Source organism: Chelonoidis abingdonii, chromosome 8, assembly GCF_003597395.2.
Source record: "Chelonoidis abingdonii isolate Lonesome George chromosome 8, CheloAbing_2.0, whole genome shotgun sequence".
NCBI classification, from domain to species: domain Eukaryota; kingdom Metazoa; phylum Chordata; order Testudines; family Testudinidae; genus Chelonoidis; species Chelonoidis abingdonii.
Genome location: NC_133776.1, coordinates 16,157,657 through 16,182,108, shown reverse-complemented (window position 1 = coordinate 16,182,108; position 24,452 = coordinate 16,157,657). Strand labels below are relative to the sequence as shown.

Here is a 24,452-nt window from a genome sequence, read left to right as displayed (position 1 = left end):
TTAACTATCTTGAGCAGTTTAGGATCATCTGCAAACATTGCCACCTCATCTTTTACCCCTTTCTCCAGATCATTTATGAATAAGTTGAATAGGATTGGTCGTAGGACTGACCCTTGGGGAACACCACTAGTTAACCCTCTCCATTCTGAAAGTTTACCTTTATTTCTACCCTTTGATTTAAGATCATTTCTACCAGACTGCAGAGTTAACGATTGTGTGAAAAAATGTTTCAACAATTTGTAAAAGATGGATAAAATATGCAAAACTGCACCTATTTTCTTAGTTTTTTTGTGAAGTCACTTGTAAAAAATAATCCCTGATGGAGGAGGGCAATCCCATTGTGAATCATGATTATTTTCCTTAAAGTAGACACAACCACAGAAAAAAGAAAACTTCATAAAATTCTCTAGGTTAACAATGTCTCACACTTTGTTACTGTTACAGAGCTAGTCAAATTTTATGTTTGTGTCATATGATCTATTTTGCTTCATGACAGAGTGGATCATTTCACAAGAAAAGTATTTTACATAAATGAGCAGTTTTAAAAGAACAAAACTGTGACTCCGAAAAATTGCTCTGTCATCAGCTGTGAGCACTCTAGGTGCAGACCTAACTCCATTAGCTACAGTACACTTACAGGTGTATCTTTAATGGAAGAACTGCATGTTTCTGGGAAATTAAAGAACAGTTTAAGCACAATAAAGCTCAATTTATTTACATTACAGTCTTCTCCAGCAATATTAGCAGGGACACATCCATATAAGTAACTTCCCAGGATCCTGAAATGGGGATTTTTAAAGTATGTACCTTGACTAAATCAAATATCTGAACAGGTTTCGGATCAGGTCCAATGAGATGGATTTTGAAATCTGTTATACATCCTAGAGTTGTCTCTCAGTGAGAGCTGGATGCCTAACACCCCTAGTTGCTCCTGAAAAATCCGATCCTTATGATTTACTGAGTATCAAGACCTTTAGGAATAGGTGCTTTCCACATATTCTTAATTGGTCACTCACTGACATTTTTATTTGATTTTTATCAACAGGTCCCATCATCATTTGTACTCCATATTTAGTTTTATTTACTGAGGGCTATTCATTTTATAAGATTATAATAAAACAGAAGGGGTCATACTCTATACACAGATACTTCCACGTAACCTAAATGACTTAAATAATGTTGCACTGGTGCAATTAAGAGCGGGATCTGTAGATACTAACACAATACATATATTCTTGTTATGCATGATCAGCCAAATTCAGCCCTGAGGGGAAAAAAGATGTAACAGCTCCCCTGAAGTCAATGGAGTTGCACTAGGTCTGAATTTGGGCAGCATTTAAGCTTGTGTTTAATGCTTAGCACTGTCCAAGATCAGGCTCCAATTCTGGAGACAGAGCATCTTAAACTCAGATCAAGCAAAGGAACAGTAAGACAAACAGGCAAAGAAACCTCAACTTCTGACTAGTCAAACTGTTCTTCTTCCTCCAGGTTCTTAGTTGAGCAGCAGTGGTTGTTCAAATGTGTTAAAGAAATGCCCACTTTTACCCAATATTCTGAGCTGGCAGCTGTCCAAAGAGATAATGATAAAATGACAGTTTCACTGTCTCTGAAACTATGCTGGCCAAAGTGCAGCACACATCTAATTCAACACACAGGACATCTCTAGGAGATGCTCAAGTTCACAACAAAACATTGCACTGTTTGAAACTATTAAGACACTAATAATTTTCAGGGAATGAAAAACACCCACAGCTTCCATTTTGACATCAGTGAGAGCAGGGCACTCAGCAGCACAGACAAAAATCAGTCGTACCACATTTAAAGTGTGGAAGGTTACAAAGAAAAGTCAGTCTAGAAGTGTATTGTAAATTTTACAAACAAGGGCAATACCTGTGAACTTGGCTTCCCAGCTTCTACACAACTAAAAAAAGGCAATATCCAATCAATGTATTAAATTGAAAAGTCCCATCACACATTTAAGTATTTTCCTTTTGTTTCTGAAAAATTCTAAAATTGCTACCCAGTCCCAGCCCCCGCAGACATAAAGCAATGATCTGACACCATTACTCTATCAGCTGTTCCACGTTAGCTTAGCAATAAATACAATGAAAGAAAATGACATTTGGCAATCTGTGAATAACTTCAAATCTTTCTTTACTAACCTTGTGCCCCTGTGAAAGTAGGTGCCTCATGATGCTTTTAAAATGAAAACTCTCCTTTCCTATTAAGTGAATATCCAGCACAATGCTAATATAAGAAAAATAACCAGACAGAAATCTGCACAGACAGGAAAAGCTGCGTCTTCCTAAGTGCTTCAGTTCAAGTATTCAGGCTGACTCCCTAAAGACAAATTGAGGCATGCCCAACCCACAAGGTACTTTAGCCTATGAGCACTGAAAATAAAGTGAAAACCACTCCCCATATGTTAAATAGAATATGGGAAACAGAGAGAGGGAGGGGAAAAAAGCCACAGGCAGAGCGAGCTAATGATTTCTGCTACATTATTATTTTATGTACTTGTTATTACAGCCAAACATGCAACAAATGGTGAATGTTTAGGGACAAAATTTGCTCTTAGTTATTCCACATTGATACCTGTGTAACCGTATAGACTCAAGTTATTTTACTTCAGACGTAAGTAGTGTAACTCAGAGGAGAATTTGGCCCTGATAGAAGGGAACAATTTTCTCCTCTGTTCTCTCCTCATATAAACCACAAGGGAAAGTCAGTTTTCCAGAGACCACAGCCAAGAACTAAGTATATTTGATTGAGGGAAGGGAGAGAAAGCCATGCAAGTTCACACTGAGTGAAATACAGTATATCCAAGCTAATAACTATGGTCATATCTGGGTCAGATCTGAGTAGCACTAGTCTCCAAATGTTGAGCTAGTCAGATAATTTCAAGTGCACATTCCCAAGGCCCTTAACATGCAGAGCAGCAGGTTTCTTTGAGAGAGACAGTTATTTTAGTATTTAGTAAGGCTCTGAACTGACAGTCAGTTATTTTTATTTACTATTTGTATTACCACAGAACTCTAGTCATGGACCAGGACCCTACTGTGCTAGGTACTGTACAAACGCAGAACAGGCCTAAAACCTGTCTACTAGTTCTACAGCTTCACTGCATCTGCCCTACAAGAAACTCATCAGTCTGAACCTTGCCCATGTAAATGCAGCCTAAGAGAGATGGCTACTGAAATTCAATCTTCATGCCTGCCACTTTGCTGAGACTGCTGTAAGGGGTTGTGGTTTTTGAGAAGAAAACACTTGTCTGCTAGGAACTAAATTATGACCCTCAAACTTGCATCACATAAAAACAACTTGGGAACAGACTCTGAACTTTGTTCTACTGAGGAAAATCCAGAGTAACTTCACCTACTTCAGTGATCTAAGTGAGATTAGCATCCAGCCCCTGAACAAAATCCAAATTACCAATAAAAACGCCATTTACAACAGGTCTCAAATCATGTTAGCTGAACTGGTTCATGTGCATTTAGTCTAACTTGGTTTAAACATGGTTGGTTTAGCCAGTGTGGGTAAGTCCACCTGGCATTTAAAACCAAGTTTGAAAACCCAGACTGTGCTTCCCAACTGGTTTTAAACATTGCTTGTCTCAGTTCACACCAGTCAGCCCCACTGGATTTAAACTGAGTTACCCTGTAAACACTGAAAGCTGTGATTTAAAGTGGTTCAGCAAGCTTGATTCCTGGACCAGTGCAGATGTGGTTCAGGAGTCCAGAGGCTTCTACCAATCTACAGCAAGGAGGGGTACAGATCTGTGATGGAAATCATGGTGGCGCCCTATGGAAAAGAAAACTAGTTGTGCAGAATGCTGACCCCATCTGTGACATCACCTTGCCTCCTCTGCAAGAAGCAGATAGGGCCAGTGCTGGGCAGGGGAAGTCATGCTACGCTGCACATAAACCAGACTACAGGGAAAGTTGCAGTGTCACAGAGCGCAGCACTGGGCAATGAGCCCACAACACCGCATGCTGCTGTGGGTGGAAAGGGGTGGCAGGATAGTCCCTGTGATCTGTGGGCCTGGATTCCTGGCCCCAGCTGTCTATTTAAATTCTGCCTTTGCTCACACCACATGCTTGCCAGGACCATGGACTGGGATGGGAACAGGAGAACAAGTGGCAAGCTGTGGCATTTCCCCATTACTTTATTTCCCTCTGCCTGCTCTTGTGCAGGAGGGGACACCCTGCAAACCTCTCTGTCCCAACACCAATTTCATGGACCATCCCGCACTCAAAGCAACTTGCGTCTTAATTTTACCCAAGAGTTAATTTCAATTTCCTTACTTCTATTGGAGCTGCTAACCGAGTTCTGGCAAATCCTTCCAAGCTCATGAGCTTTAGCTCAGCGAATGCACGTTTGTCTTCTCTCCTATTAAATCTAGTTTATTTTGGCAGAAAGAATGATTACTGAGGAACCAGCAGCAAAGGGAAACAAACATTTTAGATCAATGGGCTGGCACTGCTGAGAGCTCTATGAAGCAGCAGAACAGAGCATATTTTACACTCCCATTCCCTTCTCCAAGAAGATTGTGCGTGTGCCCATTAATGCCTTGTTGGAGTTCCCATGACATCCCCTTTCTCAGAAGTAATTCTTCAAATGGATACTTGGCGTCGGTCCTTTTTCAGTTCGTGATTTTGAAGGAAGACAGTGTGTCTAGTGGCTAAAACATGGGCCAGCACTTTCATTTTCTATTCCCATCCCTGGTCCTGATTTAATCTGTATGCAGTGTAATTGTAGCTGTGTCAGTCCCAAGATGTTAGAGAGACAAGGTGGATCAGGTAATGTCTTTTATTGGACCAGCTCCTTTTGGTGAGACAGAGAAACTTTTGAGCCATAAAGAGCTCTTCTTCAGGTCTGGGAATAGGGTTGCCGATTTTGTTTGAACGTATTCCTGGAGGTTTCGTCACATGACATAATCTTTAATTAGAGATTAATCTTTAATTCCTGGAAACTCCAGCACAATCCTGGAGAACTGGCAACCCTGCCTGGGAAAGGTACTCCAAGCATCACAGCTAAATGCATCCAGTGCACTAAATGCTCCAACAACAATTATGTGGGTGAAACCCAGACAATCACTATGCTCTTGAATGAACTCACACGGGCAAATAACAACAAATAAAAACTAAACACTTGTGGTGCATGTGATCACTCTATATCTGACCTGTCAGTCCTCATCCTCAGGGGAAACCTACACAACAATTTGAAAAGATGAGTCTGGGAGCTTACATGAATCACTCTGCTAGACACTAAAAATCATGGACTGAACAGAGACAGCGGATCTATGGCTTATTACAACAATCTGTAACCTATTACCCTCCTTGTGACCGCAGAGGTGTTAAAGGAACACTCCGCCTTGAACGGTCCCTTACAGTACGTGCTAACTGTACACTAAACAATCTGTCCCACCTTGCATTTAGCTGTGACACTTGGAGTACCTTTCCCAGACCTAAGAAGAGCTTTGTGTGGCTCAAAAGCTTGTCTCTCTCACCAATAGATGTTAGTCCAATAAAAGATATTACATCACCCACCTTGTCTCCCTGATGTAATCTATGATCTCTGGCAAGTCCCTGAACCTCTGTGTAAACTTCCATATACATCAAAACTTACCGACAGCACAGGGCAGCGTCAAGTTTATTTAACATACAACACTTTGAGTTCCTGGTGTGGATGCATTGCATGAGGGTCACACTTGCATCGAAGATGCGGTATTCTGTAAGTGCAAAGGATGGATATTAGTATAACTTTTCATTTTCGCTGATTAATTCTTTTTCTTCTCTTTTAAATTTTCCATCAACTAATGCCTCCCCTCAGGTGAAAGCCCATGCATATGAGAATGAGAGGCACACACGCAGATCTTGATCACAGAATAGATTTTCCAAAGGTCCTTCAAATGATTTCCTTACAACACAAGCAGCAATACATCTCTGCTCCCTTTGGCAGGAGGCAGTGTTGTCTGGCTCAGAGCCCAGTAGACAAAACTCTTTGGGGTAGGCATTGTCTTTTACTGTGAGTTTAGATAAGGCCTACCACCATGAAGTTCCAATCTAAATGGGGCTTCTGGGTGATATTCTAATACAAATTAATAATATGGACTGGGATGGGAGTCAGCGGAAGTGGGTTCTAATTTCCCGTCTCAACTCTGATTGAGCAAGTCATTTAGCCTCCCTGTCAGTAATAACGACCTCAAATGGGTGCTGTGAAGCTTAATCAATTGAAGTACTTTTGAGAATTTTAGATGGATGGCTCTATACAAATGCTAAGTGTTACTACTATTATCTGCAGCTCAGGGACCTGCTCATAAACTCAGGTCTGGGAGCTGTCAAGAACATCTAATCTTAGATTCCTATAATTCTGTAATCAAACCTCTGGGAAGAAGAGAACTGAGAGTTTTCCACACAGTCATTGCTGGGAAAACAGCATATGGAGAATATGGAGAAGACAAAAAAATTGCCAGATTCCTCACTGACTTCAATGGAGTCAAAGTTGGGATGAATCTGACCCATGCTTGGTCTAGACACATTTCTGTACTGGTATTATTATTTGTTATTTGTTTTACCATAGCACTTAGGAGCCCTAGTCATCTACCAGGATCCAATTGCACTAGGTACTGTACAAACACAGAATAAAAAGACGGTCCCTGCCCTGAGGGCTTACAATCTAAGTGTAACACAAGAGACAACAGATAGATATATACGGACGTGGGCGTACAAGAAAACAATGAGACGATATTGGTCAGTCGTCTCTGCACAAAAGCAGCCATCATCTGAAGGATGATAATGCGGTAGCTTTGTGAATGTTGATGGGGAACAACTCCTGACCATGGTGGGGAGGGGCAGTAGGGAGGGAGGGAGCATGGGAGAAAGCACAAAGATGTTTGTTGGAAAATATAACAAGAGGATATTGGAGGCTGACATCATGGGCCATGGTATAACTATGTCAATTGGAGGGCAAAAGAGTGGGGGTTCCCAATACAGTTATATGGCTGAAACCCCTAATGCTGAAGCAGTTATACTGTTATGAAAGTGCCTTACACCAGTACGGCATATTCCCATATGGGAACAGCAAGTGATTCGAGTATAAGACACCTTCATAGCAATATAACTAACTGTGTCCACACTAGAGGAGTTGTATCACTTTAACTATAGCTACAGTAACTTGTGTGTGTAGAAAAGGCCTTAGAGGTGGCATGCAAAGATTTTTTTTTTAACTGAGTTTGCACCCTTTTCTGTTTCTTTATCATGTTTGAAGAAGGCCTGAAGTGTTGGCTTTGTTTTTGTTTGTTTTTTTGCCCTCTGCTTTGAGTTTCACCTTTGGCGTATCAGGAACATCATGTCTGATCTTGCCTCATTGCGCTGGGGACCTCTTGTGGGGGAGGACAGGTGTTTCACTCTTTTTATTAATGATGATGAAGAGGAGGATTTGTGAGCTCTCCCCCAGTGACTGAAAAGCTGAGGGACTGAACTTTAACGGACGTCATTACTCTCAAGTGTCTGCTAGGCACTTGAGTTAAATAAGAGTTAAACAAAAAGGGTTTGAACAACCTGACTCAAAGTGACTTCGAGTCTTAATCGTTCCATTTTCATTCTCTCTATTTGTGATGTCATTATTTTACTATTGCCCCTGTCACCATAAGAGTAGGTAAGACTTGAATAGATTGTGTAAAAAATACGTGGAGGAAAAATAAAGTCCATACATCATAAAGAAGCAAAAAAGAACACACTGTTTCTTTCATGTACTAGTCACCTTACAGGAAGTCTGCTTAGCACCAGGTACAGAAGGAATCAGCAGCACCACCTGGTGGCAACAAAACAAGAAATGCTGGCCATGATTCTCACAGATTTCGAGATTTTAAGGCCAGAAGGCTCTGTAATTTATGATCATCTAGTCTGACCTCCTGCACAACACAAGCCATAGAACCTCACCTAGTGATTCTGCATCAGCCCCATAACTTCTGTTAGCTAAAGCATATCTTTTAGAATGATACCTAATTTTGACTGGAAAGCGATCAATTCACATCCCCTGCCTGGTATGCTGTTCCAGTGGTTAACTGTCCTCACTATTACAAATTGAGCCTCATTTCTAGTCTGAATTTATCTAGCTTCAGTTTCCAACCACTGGGGACACGTCTTCATTGGCAATGTTAAAGCGCTGCCATGGCAGCACTTTAACATGGCTTGTGTAGTCACAGCATAGCACTGGGAGAGAGCTCTCCCAGCACACTAAAAAAATCACCTCCATGAAGGGAATAGCTACAAGCAGTGCGGGTGCGCTGTCTACACTGGTATTTTACAGCACTGAAACTTGCAGTGCTCAGGGGGGTGTTTTTTCACATCCCCGAGCGAGAAAGTTGCAACGCTGTAAAGTGCCAGTGTAAATGTAACCCTTCTGCCCCTCTGAGTTGGCAGCAACAAGGGCCAGGTTCAGTATCCAGGGGTTATGTTTCAATAACACAATACATAACTGGCTTGAGCCCCCACCTAGTGACTTGGGACACTTACACATCACTCCCCCGGGCGCCTCTAGGAGGCAATACTTCCCCTCTCACAAGCACTGAGTCTGAGTGTAGAAAAATCCTTCTAATAAAGGAGGGAAACAATGCAGCATCACATTGGAGAAACACCACAAACAGGATTATAACACAAACCATAAGCAAAAACCCACCTCCAAGTACATTTGGCAATGTCCTTTCCCCCTTACGGTCTTAAGTCCAATCATCCCAAAGTCCAACAACCCAAAAGTCTCTGGTCAGTGCCACCCCAGAGTTCAAAAGTTTATCTGCAGAGTTTTATCCTCCCAGCCTGGGTGGAAATGGGGGTGGGGGCCCCACAGGGTGTTAAGGGGCACCTTACATGAGCCAGGGCCAACTGATCTGCCTCTCCGTGGAGTTCTGCTGCAGCCTTCACCACGACCAGCTCCACTACACCAGCTGTGCCACTCCTCCAGCCAACCCGTTAGCCACGCCAGCCATCCCCGCAAACCGCTCCACTCCGCTCACTGTTCCATGGGCTGCTCCAACACGCTGTAAACTGCTCCACTCTGCCAGCCACTTAGCGATAGGTCTTCAGGCTCCCCCACTAGTTAACACAGCACTCAGTGATATCAGCTCAGCTCTTTTAGTGATTTCAGCTTGTAGTAGGGTAGCCCCGGTGCTGGTGCACCATTGGCCCAACGTGAACTCAGCTCAGCCGCCTCTAGATGGACTCCTGTTGGAATCAAAATTAGTTCTACTCTTTAACAGTGGAGAGAGGAGGATGTGCAATTGGTGTTCCAGGCCCTCGAAAGGGGCCCATACTATCAGGTACACACACCAGTCCCCAACCTCTCTCCATTCACTGGGTTTTGGAACCCATGTCCCTTGTCTAGCAAGTACTACTTAACTGAGGTTGATCATCTCTGTCATAAAGCAGTCTCATAGTTCCTCATTCACATAATCAGGGTGACAACACTTTATTCCTCCTGCCCCAATAACAAAGAAATTGGGGATCTGTCAAAATAACCATCCCAGGCTGCCGTGGGCTATGCTAGGTGGGGTGGGTGTGCCAATGCAAATACCTGAAATTCCTTTCCACACTCCCTGAAATTCTTTCCACACTCCCCATAATTCACCACCAGATATCAGGGTAGAGCTCATCCTGACTCTGCTTACATCGACAATCCCTGGATCTCCTTATTCCTTCTTCTGCTATCATCAGAAATCTCTTCCCCGTGTAGCTCCTTCCAGACTGTGATCAAGTCACCCCTTAACATCCTCTTCCATTTTAGACAGAGCTTCTTCAGTGTCTCACTATAAGGCAGGTTTGCTAGACCGCTCATACTTCTGTAGCTCCTTTCTAAATGGTTTCCAATTTGTCTATAAAGAGGCTTCCCTCCTCTCTCTTTGCAGGGGGAAAAAAGCAAAGCTATAAACCAGTGTTGCCCAATGGTTGGCCTTCAAGGCTCTGAACTGTGGCCTTCCAGGGCAGTGACCCTCAACCCTTCTAAACTACTGTGCCCCTTTCTGAAGTCTTGTGTACAAGGCTGGCTTTAGGCCAATTCCCCTGATTCTCCAGAATCAGGCCCCGCGCCGAAGAGGGCTCCACGCCTGCTGCCCTGCTCTGGGGGTCTTCAGTGGCATTTTGGTGGCGGGGCGTCCTTTGGTACCATAGAAGACCTGGAGCAGACCCCTCACCATTGAAGTGCTGCCGAAACCCCGGACCGCCACCGAGTATTCCAGTCGGGCCCTGCAGGTCATAAATCTGGCCCTGGTTGTGTACTACAAGTTTCAGCTCACTTAAAAATTACTTGCCTACAAAATCAAACATAAAAATACAAACGTGTCACAGCACACTATTACTGAAAAATTGCTATCTCATTTTTACCATCTAATTATGAAATAAATCAATTGGAATATAAATATTGTACTTAAATTTCAGTGTATAGTGTATAGAACAGTTTGTACTGACTTCACTAGTGCTTTTTTATGTTTCCTGTTGTAAAACTAGGCAAATATCTAGATGAGCTGGTGTAGGCCCTGGAACAGCGGTTCTCAACAGGGGGTCCGCGAACTCTGTCAGGTGTCCAGTGGCTAAAACCCTGAGCTCCAGCCCCAGCACTTCCCACTGGACTGAAGCCAGGACCCGTGGGGTTGAAGCCCCAAATCCTGGTGCTCCCTGCAGGGTTGAAGCCCTGATCCTTGGCACCTCTGAGGATCAGGGCAAGAAAACTACAGTGCAAGAGCAGGCAGTCCTGGGGCAGCTCCACACACACACACACACCCCTCCTTCTTTCCTCGCCCCCTTCCAGGTCAGAGGCAGGAAGCCAGACCCGGACAGTGCAGGACCTGCTGCTCTGGCTGGTGTCATGAAGCAGGCAGCCTCTGTGTTCCCTCATCTCCTGCTGTTGCGGGGGGTTAAAGCTGCTCCTCAGCTCCCAGTCCCCTTTGCTCCCGTGGCCTGTAAGAGCTGCCTGGGCAGGGGAACCAGCTCCATGGCTGGCAGAGCCCTTGAGGAACAGGGACCACAGGGGAGCAGGGCGGATTAACCTTTTGTGGGCCTGTCGCCAAACATATTTCTGGGCCCCCCATGGGGGCCCAGCATGGTGTGGGGGTGGGGGTCGGTCCCTGGAGTGAGGGGCCAGCCAGGGGCAATGGGGTATAGCATGGCAGAGGTGGCCCTCTCCGCCCAGCAGGAGGGCACTATTTACAAACCAGCAGTTGCCAGGTGCACAATGACCCTCTCAGCTCTGTGCTGCCAGCATGGCCCTTCTCCTGAGGGGTGGGCCCATGTCATGCCACACAGTCCCCCTGCCCAACACCAGAACACTTCCCCATTCCCTATGGCCAGAGCCTCCCTAGACCCGCTCTGCCCAGCACTTCCCCAGACCCTGCCACAAATGCATAGCGCCCTGCACAACACCACAACTGCCCAGCACCCCACACAGAACCCCCACTCCCTAGTGCCCCAAAACACAAATCTTCCCAACCCCCTCCCAGCCCAGCACCCTCCAGAGACCCCCCTCCCCTACACCCGGCCTCCTGGCCCCACTCACACCCGCCCTGCTGGAATGTGACTGTCTGCCAGGTTGAGCCGGCAGCACAGCCAGGGCTGGCCCTGGGGCAGGGAATCTCTCTGGCCCCTTGTGAGTAGTGCAATCAGTCAGGCTAGGGCCTGCCCTTTCCGGACTCCCTCAGGACCCACTTGCCTGGAGGGGCCCAGCCAAGCTCCCACACTGTCCATCCCTCCGCCCTCGCCCTGCAACTGGCTGAGACTGGCCAGGCTTCTGCATCAGTCCTAGGTGGCTCAGATTTGGGGAGACAGGCAGGGGCCCCCAGGTGTGAGAAGCAGAGACTGCCTGGAGCTGGAGGTGCACTGGGATCCAGCCAGGAGGCAGAGAGAAGTCAACTTGTGGAACTCCTTGCCTGAGGAGGTTGTGAAGGCTAGGACTATAACAGTGCTTAAAAGAGAACTGGATAAATTCACGGAGGTTAAGTCCATTAACGGCTATTAGCCAGGATGAGTAAGGAATGATGTCCCTAGCCTCTGTTTGTGAGAGGGTGGAGATGGATGGCAGGAAAGATCACTTGATCATTGCCTGTTAGGTTCACTCCCTCCGGGACACCTGGCACTGGCCACTGTTGGTAGACAGGACACTGGGCTAGATGGACCTTTGGTCTGACCCAGTACGGCTGTTATGATGTTGTTCTTATGTTCCATGCAGCCACCAGGGCAGCTCAGCAAAGGGGACAGGGAAGAGAAGAAGCTAAGAACCAACAACCGGTTATGGCTGCCTGATTTTCTTCGCTAGCCCATGTTAGGGCACCCCGGATGCTGCTCCAACTTGTGGTAGAGGGCAACATTTCACTGTATGAAGATTAGGGGTGATCAAAATATTTCCATCAAAACTGTTTTTCAATGGAAAATTGAGTTTTTGACTAAATTATATTTTTCATGAAAAGTGTCTGCCTTCCACAGAATATTTCATTTTTTCACAGAAAAAGCAAGCACTCAAATATCAAAATATTTCATTTGGAGATTATCCTGCCAAGGTGCCACATAGGAAATAAAGTTTGGTTTTCTCATGTCCTGACTCTCCTCTGTCAGTGGGACTCCCAGCCAGACTACATTTCCTGTGATGCACCAAATTTTCCCCTCACCATTCGGGGAGACTGATACACTCCAACCAGAGAGTGCTACACTGAGGCCTTGGCTACACTTGGAGGTCTGCAGTGCTGGGAGTTACAGCTGTCTTCGTACAGCTGTGTAGGGAAAGCGCTGGAGTGTGGCCACCCTGACAGCTATCAGCACTGCAGTGTGGCCACATCTGCAGCATTTGAAGCGCTGTTGGGAGTGGTGCATTATGGGCAGCTATCCCACAGAGCACCTCGTCCCATTTTGGCGCCGTGGGTTGTGGGAAGTGGACGGAAGGGTGCATGTCATTCTGCTTCCTGTCCCAACATCCCGTGATGCATCGCTTTACATCCCAGCAGTCCCTGTTTTTCCGTCCAAGTTTAGCACCATTGTGACTCTCCCAACGGTTTCTGTGCAGCGCGATTTCTGTGGGAAATGGAGCCCAAACTGCTGAGGAGCATGCTGACGAGACTCGCCAGCACATCACGTTTGGCAGTTGAGCTATTCCTTAAGCTCCGAAGTGATGAGGAGTCCGACGATGATTGTGGGTCGCCTGACATGTACGACACAACATTGCTTGTGGCTTTCACGGAAATGCTCAGTACCATGGAACGCCGCTTATGGTCTCGGGAAACAAGCACTGAGTGGTGAGATCACATCGTCATGGAAGTCTGGGATGACGAGCAGTGGCTGCAGAACTTTCGGATGAGAAAAGCCACGTTCATGGAACTGTGTGCTGAGCTCGCCCCCACCCTGCAACGCAAGGACACAAGATTGAGAGCTGCCCTGCCGGTGGAGAAGCGGGTGGCTATTGCAATCTGGAAGCTGGCAACTCCAGACAGCTACCGATCGGTCGGGAACCAGTTTGGAGTGGGAAAGTCGACCGTTGGAGTCTTTTTGATGCAAGTTTGCAGGGCCATTAATCACATCCTGCTAAGAAGAACCGTGACTCTGGGGAACGTGCAGGACATTGTGGATGGCTTTGCACAAATGGGTTTCCCTAACTGTGGAGGGGCGATAGATGGGACGCATATTGCCTATTCTGGCACCACCCCACCTAGCATCCGAGTACATTAATCGGAAGGGGTATTCTCTATGGTTCTCCAGGCGCTTGTGGATCACCGTGGGGTGTTTCATTGACATTAACACAGGCTGGCCTGGAAAGGTGCATGATGCATGCACATCTTTCGGAACACTGGCCTGTTCAGGAAGAGCTGCAGGCAGGGACTTTTTTCCCAGACCGGAAGATCACAGTAGGGGATGTCGAAAATGCCCATTGTGATCCTTGGAGACCCCGCTTACCTGTTAATGCCTTGGCTCATGAAACCGTATACAGGGAAGCTTGACAGGAGCAAGGACCAGTTCAACTACAGGCTGAGCCAGTGCCGAATGACTGTGGAGTGTGCTTTTGGCCGTTTTAAAAGGGCGCTGGCGATCTCTGTATGGGAAGCTAGACTTGGGGGAAAGCAGCATCCCCTGCAGTTATATCCACGTGCTGTACCCTCCATAATATTTGTGAAGGGAAGGGTGAAACATTCAGTCAGGCATGGACCTCTGAGGTTCAACGCCTGGAGGCTGAATTTGCACAGCCAGAGAGCAGGGCTACTAGAGAGGCCCAGCACAGGGCTTCAAGGATCAGGGATGCCTTGAGGGAGGAATTTGAGGCTGAAAACCAACAGTATGTTTGGTGCCTTGCACGGGAGTGAAGTGCAGTGGTTACAATGTTAGTAGGAATCTGTTTTTCCTAAGCTGATTTGCAGTGCTGTTTCTTTCCTGGGCTAAGGTATCTTTGACTTTCTGCAATAATAAAGACTGTTTTCAAAGCCAAGAATTCATTTATTGAAAAGAAAATAACTTTATTGACAGACACACAACATTTTGGGAACCTAAAAGGGCAGGGGGTGGGGTGGGGAACTGTACAGTCACAGGTTTGAATATGTCCTGTCTGGAGTGCTGTGCAATGACTGCTGCACTTCAGGATGCCTATACTGCATGTGGTGATGGGGGTTGAGTGCAGAGGGTAAGGGTCGTAGTTCTCAGGGCTGGTTGGTGAACGTACAGGTGTTGGAGGCAGCTGGTGGTGGGTAAGAACCTGGATGCTGGGGAAGGGGTTTGGAGCTGACATTGGGGCACAAGGGAAAGAGCTTTGGGACGGGGGGGGCGGTGTGGTAGTGCTCTGCCTGCATGGCTACGAGCGCCTGGATAGAGTCCTCTTGGCGCGCCAGGATGCTTATCAGCTGCTTTGTGCTTTTCTTCCTGGCCGCTGCATTTCTCTGGCGGATCCTGCTTTCCCTTTCCCTCCAGTCCTGCAGTTTTTTATTCTCTCTGGCAGAGTGATCCATAACTGCTTGCAGCAGGTCTTCTTTGCTTTTTCGCGCTTCTTCCGCAGGTTTTGGAGTCTTTGAGCTGCTGTTAACATGGGCAGCTGAGAACTCAAGGTTGCTTGTGGAAAGGAAAAAAAAGGCAACAGTTAACAGAGGCAGCATTGTTTATATCTCAGACAGTTATTCCACAGACAGTGAAGGAGTTTACAGTCTTCACTTTAGCATAATTTTCCATACCAAAAGAGTGCACATAACCCACAGGAGCCCCTGAAATGGTGAGTAAGGGGGACTGATTGCTTCAGGGCTGTGCAGGGTTTCTGTGCATTGGGGAAAGCAAACTGCTGCAGGGGCACCTACACTGAACACTCTCCCAACATTTTCCACAGGAGTTAATCCTGGAAGATATCTCGCTGCTGCGGGTCACCTGGGAAAGAGCGCAGAGGGTCTTCTACAGCAATGCGGATTCCGCCCTGGCCCCTATGCAGCTTGCCTGTGTGCAGCAATGGTCCCCCCACCCCTCGCGGCACAGTGGCACGGACGCGTTAGCCTGACTGGGACAAGGACCACAGTGGCTCTCCCTATAAACTTGCGCAAGCGCATTGCCCACGCTCTGGCTGAAACTTTTGAAGAGATTACCGAGGCTGATTACCGCGACATTGATAGACCACATCAATGGGCTATTCCACATCTAGGCATGCATGCATGCAGCCCTAACCCTCCTCCTCTCCCGAAACATTTCCATCCTGAAAAATAAAAGCCGCTTACCGGGAACCCGCTCCTCTGCTTGTCCTTCACCAAGTACCAGCTGCTGCGACTGGCTACCTTCCTCCTGGCTTGAGAAGAGCTCCTGGCTGCATGCCTCCTGGGACTCCGGGGTGTCTCCCCCCACCCCCAGTACCCTCACTCTCGGTTTCCTCCTCCTCCCCCCTGCACGGCTCCCCCTTCCCCCCGCTCTGAAGTGTCCATCGTGGTCCTCGATTGGCGGTGGGGTCACCCCCAAGTATCGCGTCCAGCTCTTTGTAAAAACGGCAGGTCGTGGGGGCAGCACCAGAGCGGCGGTTTCCCTCACGGGCTTTGCAATAGGCACTCCGCAGCTCCTTCACTTTAACCCTGCACTGCACTGCGTCCCGGTCATGGCCCCTTTCCAGCATGGCCCTTGATATCTGCCCATAGGTATCATAATTCCTACGGGCTGGAGCGCAGCTGTGACTGCACAGCTTCCTCCCCCCAAACACTGATGAGGTCCAGCAACTTGCCATTGCTCCATGCTGGGGCTTGTTTGGTGCGTGGAGGCATGGTCACCTGGAAAGATTCACTGATTGCACTCCACACCTGGCTGAGCAAAGAGGAAGGGGATTTTTAAAATTTCCAGAGCATTTAAAGGGCGGGTCTCCTGAGGCCAGGGCAGTGGAGTTTGAACTGATGAGCAGAGTGGCTGAGCAGGCATTCTGGATACCTCCAAATACCTCTGGAGGCCAATAACAGCGCTTTTGGTGGCTACACTGGCGGAACAGCGCTGCATCACCAGTGCTGCAGTCATTATTCCCCAGGCAGGGGTGGAATACATGCAGCACTGTAGCCAGGGAGATACAGCGCTGTATGTGCCTTGCAAGTGTGGATGGTAAGTTGCAGCGCTGTAAAGCCACCACCAGCGCTGCAACTCTCCAGTGCAGCCAAGGCCATAGAAGAGAATGGGAGCATAAGGCACTTGAACTACAACTCCCATGAGACCCCACAGCAGCATTTCATAATTGAAACATTTATGGTTTTGGCAAAATATGACCGTTTTTGATTTGACAAAAAGTTGAATTTTTTCCAGAAAAAAAAACACGTTGCAACTAGCTATAATAAAGATGTATACTGTGTGTGTACACTGTTCAAAGCAAGGCAGGAACTCCACTTGGTTATGCTCCTTTCCTAATTACATTTTAAATATATCCAACACCACATGGCGAATTGGCATTGAAAAGAATTTTAAATGCCCTCCCTGTAAGAACACACATTAAAGCCAAAGACTTTGGGTGGCTTTTCATGCTGGCAACAGGTGCGTAAGCAGACCTGAGGCACAGTTCCTTCCTGATCGCCCCTTAAGGCGGCGTGTCTCTAACACTGCTCTCTGTTTCACGGCAGGCTGCATCTAAGGGCTGGTCTACACTACGGGGTAAAATCGATTTTAGATACGCAATTTCAGCTACGTGAATAACGTAGCTGAAGTCGAATATCTAAAAATCGATTTACTCACCCGTCCTCACCGCGCAGGATCGATGTCTGCGGTTCGCCATGTCGATTCCCGGAACTCCGTTGGGGTTGGTGGAGTTCCAGAATCGATATAAGCGCGCTCAGGGATCGATATATCCCGTCTAGATTAGATGCGATATATCTATCCCCGAGCAATCGATTTTAACGCGCCGATACGGCGCATAGTCTAGACGTGGCCTGAGAACCACAATGAACTATCCAGGAGATAAGCACAAGGCAAAGAAATTGCATTTGCTACTGAAGGTTTACTCCAGATAATTTCCTCATGATTATTTTCCCACGCCTAATTTGCCTTTGGGTGGGGAAGAGAAGATTTTCCTTGGCAATCAGCTCATATTTGCATCGTTACATAAAAACCTGGATGCCACTATCTGGTTGTTTCCTGACACACATTCTATGCTGTAGCAACAGAGGTAACCAATCAAACGAACCGGATAAAACTAAACCCTTTGGAAAACGCCGGGGCCACATTACCAAACTAGCCTTCAGATCTGGGGAGGGGCACAGCAAATGTCCAAAGATAAAGCATAGCTTAACGAGCAACAGGAGCTGTTCTGCTGCAATTTAGGCAACTCTAGGGAAGTACAAGCTCTGCAGTTTGTAGAAGGCAAGCTGACAGGAGCTTATTTTAGCTCCCGCCTCTTAGACATAAGGTACTTAATCAAAAAGCACATTATTAAGCTGATTGGAAGGGTGTCAGTAGGATAACAAAGTAACAGCAGCAATGGGTTTGAGTGGAGTCAGCAGGTCTATCTCAGATCTCTACACACACACCCATTACCACAGTATCTGAGCCCCTCACATTTTTTCATATATTCAGCCACACAGCATTCCTGGGAGGTAGGGAAGTGCTATAATCCCCAATGTACAGATAGGGAACTGAGGCACAGAGACATTAAGTAACTTGCCCAAGGTTACCCAGCAAGTCTGTGGTAGAGTAGGGAACTGAACCCACATCTCCCAAGTCTCAGACTAACCACTGTATCATCCTTCCTCTAATCTATAGAGCTACCCAAAAGTTAACAAAAGGGCCAGATCACAGAGCCCTTCCTCATCATCACAAGAATTTATGTAACCCACGCCTCCTGGGTATGGTGCTCTGTCTCATCTAGTGGCACCGAGACCACTTAGAGAGACAGAGATTAATGAGTTTGTTCTACAGCCTTAATTACAAGGCCTATGGCCCTTAGCTCACGCAGTAGAGGTGTATGCACTAAGAGGTCCCAGGTTCAAATCCTGCTTGCTGGAAGCTAGGGTCTGGGGGTGTTACATTTAACCTTTGGGACTGCTTACATGAATAATGGCTCACCAGCATGAGCAAGGGCTCATGATTCTGGCCCACGCCTATTGGCTGGAAACTAAAATTATTGCAGGATTTCCCTGCAATGTCTTGAGAATGAAGCCCCACCAAACTTATATATTGTGCCTTTACAGATTCCCATACAGACTTCCTCCTCCTCACCCCACCTTTAAGTTAGCCCCAAATCACACTAAGATCATTTTAAAATATTCTCCTCTCCTTTCGCTGGACTCTCATTTGTCAAAGACTGCCTCTCTCCAAGGATGGAGAAGGCACACTAGGGTCAATGCCAAGAGTGAGCAGGCCATGGAGGGTCTATGCACAGGGACTCTGCAAACAACCCCACGCATACCCACTCTGCTCTGTGGTGACACACTCTCTCAAATCCTGCAGGTTTCTATGAAAAATACAAATATTTATAGCAATGTGTTTTTAAAATACAAGCTCCACTGCTACATTTTTTAAATTTGTCAAAGATTTTGTCCATATTGGGGGTTACTAGAGCTGACGATTTAAAAATAAATCTTAATAATCTTAGATGTGAAAAAAAATTCTGTGGCAGAGAATGTAAAGCTGGCATAGGACTCTGGACATAAATTTCCCCTCAATTTTAATGCAAGTATTAATTTTAGGGGGAATCAGGCATCCAAATCCAGTTCTGAAAATCTCAGTCTACAGAATTACAGACAATGAGCCCAATCCTGCAAACACTTCCAGGTGCAGTGTTTTCTAATCATAATTGTTACAATCAACTACAATGCCACTGCTCATGGTAGTAAGCACTATGCCCAGCAATATGTGTTTGCAGGATTGGGCCCACAGAATGCAAAAGACTCTACCTGGCTTTTTCCCATTTGTGATTTGCCCAACCTCTGCACGAAATCAGTGGGACTGCACAGAGGGGGGATTCTCTGTGGAAGGGCAGCTCTGCTGTCTTCACAACACCATCCCCTATAGAAGCCTCTCTGGGTGGTTCATTTTAGGCAAGAGTTGGAGACAGGCCAGGCTGGAGGGAAGATTGGGATGGGATGGGAATGAGGATGCAAATTATCTCCCCTCCGGGCGCACAAAAACTATTTAATGGAACCCAGGCTGGATTTTTTTATTTTATCTGTGGACACTCTTACTTCAGAATCAGAACAGGTGTAGGAGACACAGTTAAGACACTTGGTCGCTTCACAATAGAACTCCCATTGCAGCTACCACATTTGGTGTACCTAAAAAGAGAGAGAGCAAAGACATTCAAGCTTTGTTCCCTAATCCATACCAACGCGCTTGATGAGAGAGAGCATTTATGTAAAATAACTTGCTGCACACTACTTACAGTGCTCCAAATCAGGAAGCTATTTATTATAACATCCCTTTTGTCACACTCAATTCAGATAGCAAAATTAAATGTGAACACCATAACCTGCTTAACTTAACATTCTATTAAACTCCCTTAAAGTCCATATCTTCATACATATAACAAAATCGATTTTTTTTTTAACTTATCTAACTCTTAACTTTTTTGCAATTAAGGAATTTTCCTCAGGGTTTCAGATGGTGGTTCTTTCCTGCCTTAGTATTATATGTTATGTGTCTACATTGCAGGTGGTTGGATGCTGGAAGGAGTGAGAGTTTCTCTTACGATAATAGGAGATTCTCTTGAACTTGGTTCTTCTGGTGGGAGAGTGTTTTGAGAGTCGGTTCCAATATCTATCGGTGGCTTGTCAGCCTGTGTTTTCTTCCACGTCGTGCTGAACAAGTCTCAGTGGAGTACATATTTCACCATTCTCTACTTTCTGGTTTTGTCTTATGTTCACAGTTGATTAATGTACTTCTGGTTTTGGTGTCATATAAACCCTTCCCCTGCTACGTAATATGAACGAGGATTTGTCTGTTCAACAGATGTAGTTTGCTTCTGGATGCATGATTTGTTCTGAGAAAACAGTTTGATCTTGACAGGGTCTCCTGGTTGTAGCTAGTCAAGTGTACTAGGCTTTGCCTTTGCATGTCTCTTCCCTTTTTGTCTCTTACTTCTTCCGCCACTGCCAGTTGTAATAATGCTGAGGCACCAAGTTAAGTGTGCTTCTTGACATCAACCATTGTACCAGGCTGTTTGCTACTCATACCTTCTGCAGGAGACTTTCTCCATTCAAGAATGCCCTGTATTTTCTCTGCTTTTTGCAGCTTACTTTAATAGAGCCTCAGCAATTTGAACTGCCAATTTGGCTTTGCCTTGTGACTGGCTCTGGTATGGTGATGTGATATGACTGAATTTTCAGTCCTGGGTAACGTGCACAAACTCACTGCAAACGAACTGGCAACTGTTATGTGAAACTACACAGCTTAGGATACCAAGCCTGCTAAAATTCTTCATTGCTTTGTCTATGATGGTCACTGAGCTAGTGTCTGACAGCTCATCCACTTCCCAGAAGTACAAGTTTGTGTGGTTTGCAGTGAAAGGGTTCATTCCTACTTTGCTCCAAGGTCTGTGGGGAAAACTGGGTAATTTCATTTCTCTTTTTGCTTGTTGGCCTTCGTTTCCAATAGGTATCACAACTGCTCATCAGTTCTGTGATATCCTTAGTCATGTTTGGCTAGTATTATGGCATCTCTGCCTTTCCAGCTGTGGTCTTCTATTTCAGAAAGGCTCCGATGCATTCTCGAAAGAATTTCTGTTCTCATTTATTCTATTCTAATACTGCACTCATCACTTGTAGTATGAGAGCGCCTTCCAGTAGTGGTGTAATCAACATGATTACACATCTGTTCTTTGTTGTTTGTTCTCTCATCTTTTCCCCAGGGGAGAAGCACGTGGAGTGGAGGGTCTTGTTTTAGTAGGGCTTTAGGTTTCTTTGTTTATTTTCAGTTGTTTGCTTCCTCAATACCACATATTTTGTTTGTTTGTTTTTCTTGTCTGCAAGCTTTGGCATAATGATTTCCCTTCCCACATTTATTGCACATGATCCCACATTTGGGACATTTTCCATTAGCATGTTTTTCCTCCATAATACCCACAGGTCTCCTTTTACATTTCATCTCCTCTGCTTTGTAGCTGTGCATTGCTTTTGCACAAATTGGCAATACGCTGATGTATTCTTTCTCCAGATTCTCGATTACACTTGTTGAAGACTTACCATTGGTATAGGATTTTTTTGTGAGTTAGAAGTACTTTTGGAGAGCTTTGAAGTCAGTCTGCTGCTGACGTAATCCAGATACTGTTGGAGCACGTGGCAGAGCCTTTGCCCATTATCGCTAACACTGCGGATGCTCTTATTTTATTTTCCTTTTATCCAGCCATGTTACAATTTCACAGTTTTCCCATTGTGATCTAAAGAAGGTCCAGTTCCTAAACATGTCCCTTTTCAAATCTATGTGCCTAGGTAAAGGAACCTGGTATGTTCCCATGACTGTTATTGTCTCTATATTTTGGGGAAAGGAAACCACAGAAGGTATTAGCAACATTCTTAGTTTCTGATTTCACATACCTGCAGAAGCCGACTCATTTCTGACACTAAGATCTGTGTTAAAGCACAGAAAGAGAGACAGCCAAGCCAGTGCAACCTTCAGGCTTTGTTCATTAATCCACATATACTGGTCTCACTCATCAAGTACTTCCTAAAATTAGAGTTTTCTAATTTTCTATGTATAATCATCTAGAAGGGCTACTGCCACATGCCCAGAATCCTGGACATTCTCGTACTTCCAGAAAAAGCATTACCCCACCCCCACAAGCAGGGCCTGGAACGTATGTCTCCATACTCCAGTGGCATGACCTCACACGCATGGTATGTGCGAGGTCACTCCAGTGGAAATGGAGGGGTATGCTCTTCAAAATGGTGTCCCCCATCCATGATATTAGACAAAACCGTGTCAGTTTTGTTTCGGTACCTCTCAGGGGACATAATCACAGAAAAGGAGGACTAAAAACTGGCTTAAAACCGGATGAATGGCCTGCCTATTATCATCCTACAGCATTGTTTTTCAAACCGTGGGTCATGACCCACTACTGAGTTGCGCATGTAAGGCACTGGGTCGCTTTGCTCTGGTCAACACTGCCAACCAGGACATTAAAAGTCCTGTCAGCGGTCCTGCCCAGGCAGGATAGTGCCTATCTTTTCCAACATTGCGTTGTGCCTCAGAAGTGGCCAGCAGCGGGTCTGGCTTCTAGGCAGGAGGGCCATGGGGCTCCGCATGCTGCCCCGGCCCTGAGCATCAGCTCCACACTCCCACTAGTCAGTGCCTGCAGGCAAGAGTGGCATGGAGCCACTTGTGCGAATCTGCCTAGGACCTAGACCTGCTGCTGGCCGCTTCTGTGGCACAGCGCAGTACGCAGTGCAAGGACAGGCGGGAAGCCTGCCTGCTGAGCCGGTGACTGGGAGCTGCCAGAGATAAGTCCACGTCCCAACCATGCGCCCCAATCTCCTGCCCCAGCCCTGAGCCCTCCCCAAAACTGGAACCTCTTCCTGCACCCCAAACCCCTCATCCCTGACCCCATTCCAGAGCCTGCACCCCCAGCCCAGAGCCCTGATCCCCTCCTACATCCTGAGCCCCCCCCCCAAGCTGGAATGCCTTCCTGCACCCCAAACCCCTCATCCCTGGCCCCACCCCAGAGCCTGCACTCCCAGCCCAGAGCCCTGAGCCCATACCACATCTCAACCTGCTGCCCTCACCCTGAGCCCCCCCCAAACCTCGAACCCCTTCTTGTACCCCACCCTAGAGCCTGCACCCTAGCCCCTGATCCCTAGCCCCACCCTAGAGCCTGCACCCCCAGCCCTGAGCCCTGACCCTGTCCCTCGTCACAAACCCTGCCCCAGCCCAGAGCCCCCTCCCACAATCTGAACCCCTCATTCCCAGCTCCACCCCCCAGCCCTTACCCCTGCACCCCAACCCCCGCATCCCCAGCTCCATTGAGTCACAGGCATCAAAAATTTTCTTCAACTGAGTCCCCAGAAAAAAAGTTTGAAAACCACTGTCCTACAGCACCCCTGCCAGGAGGCTATTTATCGTAACACCACAGGTGGTCCCACCTTGGTAATAGTAGTGCAACAGGCCAGGGTAAACAAAGCCCAATCCAGCCCAATCTGGAACACAGTTTTCACACCCAGATTTGAAGAAGTCTGGCCAGCAGCACTGCAACCCTGTTACAAACCAGTTTTGCAATAGCTATGCTCATAGGTAGTGAAGGTAGGGACTATTCCTGTGGCTTTTAGGGATGGGGGCTGTGCTGAGAAACCAATTCACCATATTAGGCAAGTCAAGAGTGAGACCCAGCTTCATCTACAGGGAATCACAGTAGCCAGAAGAGTTTTAAAACACGATTTTTCCCATAAAGTTGGCACCATGGTATCCGTGTCCTTCAGTTTTAGGTTCTTTGGGGCCAACCTATGTAGATTAGGTCCCTACCAAAGCAGGTCAGAGAAATCATATTAGCATTTTTTGGGGAAACCATCTTTAAAAACCATTCTGGCTAACACAGTTTCCCTGTAGTGTAGAGACTTCATAGTAGGGCCATGGTCACATTAGTCCGGGGATCTGTACTATGCCCCCGGGTTTAGCAGAGTAATGCTACGCCCCTGTCACTTCTGCACACACAACTCTCCTAGGGTTGCTAACTTTCTAATTGAACAAAACCGAACACCTTTATCCCGCCCCTGCCCCAAGGCCCCACCCCTTCTCTGAGGCCCCACCCCCGCTCACTTCAGCCCCCCTCCTTCTGTCGCTCGCTTTCCCCCACCCCGATTCACTTTCACTGGGGTGCGGGAGGGCGTGAAGACTCCAGCTGGGGGTTCAGGCTCCAGAGTGGGGCCAGAAATGAGGGTGTCAGGGTGCGGGAGGGGGCTCAGGGCTGGGGCAGTAGGTTGGGGTGCTGGAGGGAGTGAGGGCTCTGAGGTAGGACTGGGGATGAGAGGTTTGGAGTTCAGCAGCAGGCTCAGGGCTGGGGCATAGAATTGGGAT

General features: G+C 46.7%; 1 protein-coding gene and 1 long non-coding RNA gene across 5 annotated transcripts in view; both read right to left on the bottom strand.

The window, feature by feature from the left end:
• PLD1 (phospholipase D1) overlaps positions 1–24,452 on the bottom strand; it is a 129,962-nt gene that overhangs the window by 98,619 nt on the left and 6,891 nt on the right. For 3 of the 4 annotated variants that reach the window (XM_032783674.1, XM_032783670.1, XM_032783672.1), the window contains exon 1: positions 2,163–2,300. The gene's annotated coding sequence lies outside the window, so the exon portion shown is untranslated. Of the gene's footprint in view, positions 1–2,162; positions 2,301–5,628; positions 5,732–24,452 lie in introns of those variants that run through there. The other variant, XM_032783671.2, reaches the window with a different exon arrangement.
• Positions 14,458–15,869, bottom strand: LOC142047219 (uncharacterized). Its single transcript, XR_012656427.1, has 2 exons — positions 15,716–15,869; positions 14,458–15,068 (listed from the first exon to the last, which is right to left on the bottom strand). It is a non-coding gene; the product is annotated as an uncharacterized LOC142047219 (long non-coding RNA).